Source organism: Bos mutus, chromosome 14 (assembly GCF_027580195.1).
Source record: "Bos mutus isolate GX-2022 chromosome 14, NWIPB_WYAK_1.1, whole genome shotgun sequence".
In the NCBI taxonomy this organism is placed as follows: Eukaryota; Metazoa; Chordata; class Mammalia; order Artiodactyla; family Bovidae; genus Bos; species Bos mutus.
Window position 1 is genome coordinate 65,811,652 of NC_091630.1, and position 6,000 is coordinate 65,817,651.

Below are 6,000 nucleotides of genomic sequence, written 5' to 3' on the forward strand. Positions count from 1 at the left end.
GGAAGAATAAAACAGAGAGTAGGATACTGGACCTTAGGAAGAAAATTCTTCCATGTAAAGGAGAGTTGAGACCATGACTGGTTTGTAACACAGCTGCCACTTGGACTCGGGGAGGGGGCCTCAATTGTCTTGGTGTCCCATACCATCTCACCCCTAAATAACCAAGGAACTCAGTTTACAGCAGAGGAAATATAGCACTGGCCTCTTGTTGACAAAATTAGCTGATATGACTGTGTGGCCCATCACTCAGAGGCTTGATAGAATCATAGAATGACCTAAAGACCGCTGGGAAATAATGTCCTAAAGGTTTGAGTCTCCTGTCCTAAGAAATAGAGTAAATATATATAGTGTTCTGCCAGATTCAGAATACAAGGTCTTGGAACCCAGGGGGAGGTGGGAGTACCTTCATCTTGTTTTTAGATTATTATACCTAACAACGCGCTTAGAGTGTTTTGGGGCTTTTCATCCCTGAGATCTTGGGTTGGTGGGTTTGGAGGTCCTGGTTTTACCAGGGACCACAGACACAGTTGCATTACAGCTGAAGCTGAAAATGTCCCTGGCCATTTGAGGCGCCTCACTGGCTTACTAGGTGGTGCTAAGTGGTAAAGAATTTGGCTGCCAAAGCAGGAGAGGTGGGTTTGATTCCTGGGTCGGGAAGATCCCCTGGAGGAGGGCATTCCAACCCTCTCCAGTATTCTTGCCTAGAGAGTTCCATGGACAGAGGAGCCCAGCAGGCTATAGCACATGCCGTTGCAAGAGTCAGACATGACTTAACGACTAAACCATCACCACCATTCCACTGGACCAACAGGCAGTCGGAAGATTACTGTGTTGGCTGGAGAGATTGATTGATCCTCGTTATCAAGGAAAAGTAGGTTACTGCCACCCAACAAAGTCAAGAAAAAACCACATTCAGAGTCCAGAAGACTCACTGGGTCACTTGGTGCTCTCACATACAGTAGCAATGGTTAGTGAAAAACCATGACAACCCAGTAAATATTGGGTCACTAAGGGCTCCAATCCTATGGAAATAAAAGGTTGACTCATCTATCAAGTAAACAAAACTCCAGTCCTCTACAGTGCTGAGAGTGGGGAGAAGGTGGATTGGGTAATGGAAAAAGGAAGTTTGGTTGTTGATTTCGGTTCCTTGATCAGCAACTGAGGAGTGGATGGTAGTTGCTGTAGGTGTCTTATCTAATCAAGTACAGTTTCCTTTTTCTGCTTGTCTTTCTGCTACCTCTGGTAAAGGGTGAGTTACAAGTTAGGTTCCAGGTGAGAATGTGACTGTTCTGAGATCTCTTTTCCATGATATGGCAGTTTGTGAGACTTGGTGTCTCAATAATGTTGGGGATGAGAGTTTCTTCATCTGAGTGAAGGACAAGATGGATGTTGAGTGGATGCAACAGGGTGGCCCAGGCAGGTGGCTCTCAGCCTCTCTCCCTTTCTCTTCCCCACAATCATTTTCTGTCCTTCTCTAGACCTAGGGTCTTCCCAGCTGGTGCTAGTGGTAAAGAACCCACATGCAAATGCAGGAGACTTAAGAGACCTGGGTTCGATCCCTGGGTTAGGAAGATCCCCTAGAAGAGGACATGGCAACCCACTCCAGTATTTTTGCCTGGAGAATCCCATGGACAGAGGAGCCTGGTGGGCTACAGTCCATAGGGTTGTAAAGAGTTGGACATGACTTGGGTGACTCATCACACATGCACACACTCTAGACTTAGGGTTGAGCCCTGTAGACCACCTCATCTGGGCTCTCTTGCCCTCTGGTTTCCATTTGGGTTTGGTCAATGGGAGTTATGGGCAAAAAAATTAGAGGGTGGGAGGAGAGAGGTCAGAATATATCTTCCTCTTTGCTTCAGCACTTTGGCCCAAGCCTTCTATGACTCTGGTTCCTGCCAGGCAGCTCCTCTGCCCTAATTTCAATTCTCATTGGATTCTGCAGAATTGCTTTTCTCTCCTTGCCCTTGAAGACCCAGAGGTAACAACAGCTTCCTGCTGTCCTTGTCTCTTGAAAGCTCCCTTAACTCTATCTACACCTCTGTAACTTATGCCTTCATTAAAACCGCTTATGTTAAACCATTGGAGCAGAGTTTTGTAACCTGCTGGGCCCATGTGTGGTACAAATTGGGAGCTGATTTCATTTCATTGAAGCAGAATGTTTTCATCTTATTGAAGCAGTCTTCACTTTCCCAGTAGTATTTCTTGAAAAAGAGTTTCTACAATATTTAAATCAATTTGATCTACAAATGTTTGATTTACATGCAGCCATGCCAGGAATCATATAAAATAAGAGGAGATGGAGGGCTATTTTAAAAGTCTCTTTTACCTAAGAAAGTTAGGCAGACATATTTTCTTTAAGTTTTATTTTTTAAATTGAAGTACAATTGATTTACAGTGTTGTGCCAATCTCCACTATTCAGCAGTGATTCAGTTATACACACATAGATGCTCATTTTAAAAATATTCTTTTCCATTATGGTTTATTGGAGGATACTGAATATAGATCCTTGTGCTAGGCAGTATTCCTTGTTGCTTATTCATTCTATCGTAGATATAATAGTTTACATCGACAAATCCCAAACTGCCATCCTTCCCTCCTCTCCTCCCTTCCCCTTGGCAACCACGAGTCTGTTTGCTACATAGATGTATGTATTTTCTTCCTAGTATTTCTTATGGTGAGTTACATCATTTCTATGTCATAAACGAGAAAGTTGATTTCTATAGACTTGTGGTAGAATTTAGCTGTTACTCTACTTTTTTTGATTTGTTGTCATCAAGTTATAATCTTATGGGGTATGCAGTAACCAAACATTCATTTATTCCTTCTCCAAGATTTTATGTGGTACTTACTGAATGCCCCTTAAACTCCTGACACTGGTGAAACAAAAATGAATGAGGGATTGTCCTCAATCACCAGCACAGTTGGGCACAGTGAGAGAGCCATGCACAAGTTCAACCAAGTCTTTACTTTTGAGTGTCCTTATTGGTGAAAGTGATATTAACATTTATTCGTTTAAAAATTATTTGTTGCTATGCCAATGCTAGGCACTGGAAGAATAAGACTGAAAAAATGCACAGAAAAGAAACAAATGCTCCAAAGCATACAAAACAAAGCAAAAGCAAGGTGAAATTAAAAAACCCCTAAGCCAAACAAAAAAACCCCAAACATATACTCAGATGATCTCTGCAGTAATAACACTTGTAGTCTAGGGACCCATGTGGAGTTCCTGTGAAAGTTAAACGAGACATCTGTCGTGCACCAAGCACATAGTCGATGCTTAATAAATGTTTGAGATTATGATCATCATTTAGGGAGACAGATCCATTGTAATAAAATGTCATATATGGTACATGTGTGCAAAATAGTCAAGGGGCGCAGTTGGAGGAAGGAACGTATTCTTTTATGGGGAAATCATGGATGGTTCCATAAAAGAGGTAACATTCGAAGGACAAACCTCACTTCACTGGACAAAGTAAAGTGAAAGTCACTCAGTCGTGTCCTGATTCTTTGCAACCCCATGGACTGTGGCCCACCAGGCTCCTCTGTCCATGGAATTCTCCAGGCAAGAATACTGGAGTGGGTTGCCATTTCCTCCTCCCGGGGATCTTCCCAACTCAGGGATCGAACTTGCGGCTCCTGCGTGGCAGGCAGATTCTTTACCACTGAGCCACCAGGGAGGTGAAGCCCTTTATTCCTTGAGCAAGCCTTACTGTATTGTGGAAACATTATAATCTAGTTCACTGACCCCCCCATTGGCAGCTGGTTTCCAATCCCTTGCTCTGACCATGTCATGGTAATTAACCTGAATACCCACCTTTTCCCCACTTACCAAAATATTCGTTGGTTAGGTTCCTGGGATGATAATTTCCAAATCAAAGAGTGTAGGAATTTTAAATTTGACAGGGATTGCCCAATTGCCATCCAGAGAGGCTTAATCAATGTGCACCCCATCAGTAATGTGCCAGGGTGTGGGGCCATTATTAAGTAAAGTAAGTGTCCGTGGAACACAAGCATGCAATACCATGACAGTCGATCTGATGATACCCAGACAGCTACTAGGGAACTAAGGGATGGGATACGCTGGATAAAGAAATGATTCACCTCCCAGGCGGAATGGAGCAGGATGATGCAAAATTTCATAGTTGGCCTTTTTACCTGCAGTTCTACCCGCCCAGTTCAAACCTGTGTTGTTCAAGAGTCAACTGTATTATGACCTGTGATTTGTTACCTCCACCTGTAACATTCTTCCTTAGGTATGGATTTTATCTCACTAGTTGCTACTCATTCTTTAGGTCTTAACTGTGTCTAGGGAGGTTAATCTGGCATCAAAAAACAGACTTGGTTTCTGTAGTGATCATGGTGAAGCGGGACAGATGATCAAGCATACCATCCCATCCCCACCTCTTTTGGTAACAGTTACTCCTTTCCTTTGGGGGAAGACGTCCCCCTTTATGTGGGTTCTGGTGGGGCTGACTAACAGAGCCCACCTCCCACTGCAGGAGTTTCCAGGTAACCAGGCTGAGCCAGTCATAGTCCTTACTGATACCTCCCCCCACCCCCAGTGATGAGCCTATCCATGGTCATGTGAACTAAGCAGAGCCCATCAAGGTCTTTCAAGAACTGATTTCAAGTGACCTGGAGAGAGCGAGGGCATTTGTTTCTGATGGGGCTGCTAAGCTAGAAGCCTGTGCATCTAGGAATACCAGAGGCTTATCTTTCTCAACAGTGTTGAGAAAAACTATCTGCATTTGCAGAGAAAGAGGATAGGGGACAAAGGGAAGACAGAGATGAGGAGTAGAATAAGAGGGAGAGCCCTCTTTAGAGATGAGTTCACCTACTCTAAAATTCACCCTTTTGAACTATACAATTCAGTAGTTCTTAGTAGAGTCACAGATTTGTGCAACCCTCGCCACTGATAACCTATATAATTCTGGAACATTTTTATCACCGTATGAAAACTGTCACCTTTCACAATCACCCTCGATCTCCCCTCCTGGATCCCCAGCCCCTGGAGACCAACAATCTACTTTCTGCCTATTCTGGATGTTTCATATAAATGAAATCATACAATATGTAGTCTTTTGTAGCTTGCCTTCTTTCACTCAGGATGTTTTCAAAGTTTATCCACATTTTGGTGTATGTCAATACTTCAGTTCTTTCATGGCCGAATAATATTCCATTGTATGGATATGCCACATTTTGTTTCTCCATTCACAAGTTGACATACATTTGGCTTGTTTGGGGGCTTTTATAAATTATGCTTCCAAGAATTTTTCATAGAATCTTCCACAACAGCAATAAATTATTTCTGTTAATTCATTAGATTAACAAGAAAACTTGTGAATCTCTGTCTTTCCCATCAGACTCTTAAGTCTATAAGTGTAGGAGGGCTAGACAGTGCCTGGACCCTAGCAGGTTTCCAGTAATTACATATTTGCTGAGTGAATAAATGAAAGACATAGGAGTATGATCCCCACTTTACAGATAGGAAAGCTAAGGGTCTGAGAGATTAAGTAACTTGTCCAAGTCACATAACTAGTACATCCATCAGAGTTCCTAATTATAAACAACAGAAATCAACTCTGGCTGATTTAAGAAGAAAAACAATTTATTGGCAGACTATTGGGGAACTCATAGAATTATAGGACGACCCAGGCTTAGAAAATGAGATGGAACAAAGGTAGGCAGCCAGGACTAAGGCCAAAATCATGCCTGAGAAGCAGCCTAGTAAGAACACTGCTGAGACCTCCCCTGAGCAGAGCATATTCCCCATGCACTGCAGTCACCACCACTGTCCCTGGATATCAGACACTGCTACTCTGCTGCTGGCCTCACCAGAATGCCTTTCTCTTAACCTTACTTCTTTGCACCACCAGTTTCTGATTGAAAGCTCATGGACCCAGCTGACTGAATGTGACAGCTGCATGGGAAGATGGGAAAGTGAGTATCTTTTAGGCTTCGGTAGTGAAGATGGGCTCTGTCTTACCCTGGAACTC